We start from the raw sequence: 2,488 nt of genomic DNA on the forward strand, positions 1-2,488 counted from the left end.
CGTCGTCATGTTGTTTTTTTGTTTTTTTTTTACTTCCGCTGTTTTGGGGCTTCTGTTCTGGCCCCGCCCCCTTCTGACGCACAGCCATCCAGCGGATCGGCCCACGGAACGCGTCGGCGACGCTTTGACCAATCACGCCCCACACCCGATTAAACAGCCAATGAGCTATAAATGTACATTTTGTTTCATTTATAATTTCATTTCATTTTACCTTGTTTTGTTTTGTTTTGTTTTAGTATTTTATAATAATAATCATCATCATTATCATCATTATTTTAATAAATGCAATGAGGTTGCATGGGAGGGGGAAAGACTGCGTTTCAATTATTATGTTTATGTTTATATTATCATAATTATTATAATTATTATAATTATTGCTATTATTATTATTATTATTGTTATTATTTTTTTTATTTATTTTTTTATCAACAGCCAATGAGGTTGCGTCACGCGTGGGGGGGGGAGACTGCACTGCATTTCATGCACTGGGATCGATTCACTTTGCCGGTTTTGCATATCCGGTTTAGGGGAGGAATCAGCGGATACGGAAACAGATAATACCGGATACCGGTGTGTTTTTTGTTTTAGTAGGCGGAGCTCTCGAGAACGGACTGACGGCAGTCAGTCACGTGACCTTAAACGTCATATTTTGAAGGCGACCGGCGGAGGACAAACTTCATTGAACCACAAAATTGTCGAGTTTGATGAAAGTCCACCAATAAAGAGTATGATTGTTTTATTAAAGACATGAACTATCCATTTAAAGTTAATTTTTACAACTGCTAGATTGCTACAAAACCCGTGGATAGCCAGTAATTATGGCATAAACCATTCGTTTTTTTGTTTGGTGAGGTGAGAATCCCTGGAAGGACCTCACCTTTTCTTTACATTGTTGTTTTATTAACACAAAGTATAAAAAATAAACAAAACGAAACAGAAAAACAACAACAAATACAAAGAAAAAAGTACAAAAACAAATGTTTAAAAGGGCACTACTGTAACGTAGATGCCTGGTTGATTCGTTGTGTCAGTGACAGTGTTCAGTTTTTTAGTTTTTTTAATGTCTTGATAGGGAGGATGAGCATTCCATAATGTGACTCCAAACTGCCCCCTAGTGGTGTAACATCTGGTGTTATGTGAATGTCAGTATTGTTGGAAGTGACCTGTTGGCACTCTGGATGTTTTGTTTGTTGATCAATGGTTCTCAAACTTTCACGTCAAGGACCCCCATCCCCAAATGACATGTATTTGGCTGCAGATCCCCCCATCTCAAAACTATTTTGTGCCAGGGACTGGGGAGGCCCAGAAGCAAAGATTTGAGTTAAGCATGTAAACTTTAAAAAATATATTCAAAGGTTTGCACAAATGTTCACGATTTTTCAAAAATGCCAGATCTACAAGGGTCCAGGACTCCTAGGGGGTCCTTAGAGTTTACTACAGGGGGGGGCACCAAATCTTTGTGTGATAGGATTTGTATTTTACATTAACATTTGACATTTTTACATTTTAACAACTTGAACCCTATTTTAAGGGGAACATTAGCTGGAAATAGCAGATCTAAGCTCACAACGCTTCACAGAGAGCTTGTAGATCGGCTATTTTCGGCAAAGTGGTTTGGTGTAGACTCAGAGGGGAAAAGGAGCTAACCAAGTACGGAGCCAAAGGCCTAAGTATTGAGGGTTTAAGTGGTATGTCTGAAATAAACAAAAAACATTAATTTACACAACACTGATAGTCAGTGACGCTATAAACCAATTAGACCCTGGCAACTACCGCCCTATTTCTATTCTTAGCTCCATCTCGAAAGTCATGGAAAAAATAGTCTATGAACAGGTCGATAAGTATCTTGCCGAGAGAAATCTAATATACAAATTCCAATCTGGTTTCAGAACAAACCACTCCACTGACACATGCCTTCTCTATTTGAACGACTCTATCAAACAAGATGTCGACAATGGCAAATATTGCGGCATGGTCATGCTGGACCTCCAGAAGGCCTTTGACACCGTTAATTACCCAATTATGATCGATAAGCTCAAAGCAATAGGTTTTGATGATACGTCGGTGAGCTGGATGAGATCCTACCTGGAAGGGAGGGAGCAAGTGGTGGAAGTAAACGGCACCCAGTCCCCTCCCCTCCCAGTGACATGTGGTGTTCCGCAAGGAAGTATACTAGGACCTTTACTGTTCCTGATATATGTGAACGATATGTCTTCAGCTTGCAAGTTGCGACTGCAAACTGTTCCTGTTCGCAGATGACTCGGCTCTGCTGGTCTCGGACAGGAACAGGCTGCAGGTTGAGAAAACTCTCAGCTCTGAACTCAACAAGATCTGCATCTGGCTCTCCGACAACAAACTATCATTACACCTGACCTGGGTAAAACTGAATCCATCCTCTTTGGGTCCAGTCCTAACCTTAGCAAGCCTGAGAGCTTCACGATCAAAGTGGGTGATGATGTTATCACAAGAAGGAGGAAATTACCTACCT

The sequence above is a fragment of the Gymnoscopelus braueri genome (genome assembly GCF_963280865.1).
Source record: "Gymnoscopelus braueri genome assembly, chromosome: 12".
Lineage (NCBI taxonomy): Eukaryota > Metazoa > Chordata > Actinopteri > Myctophiformes > Myctophidae > Gymnoscopelus > Gymnoscopelus braueri.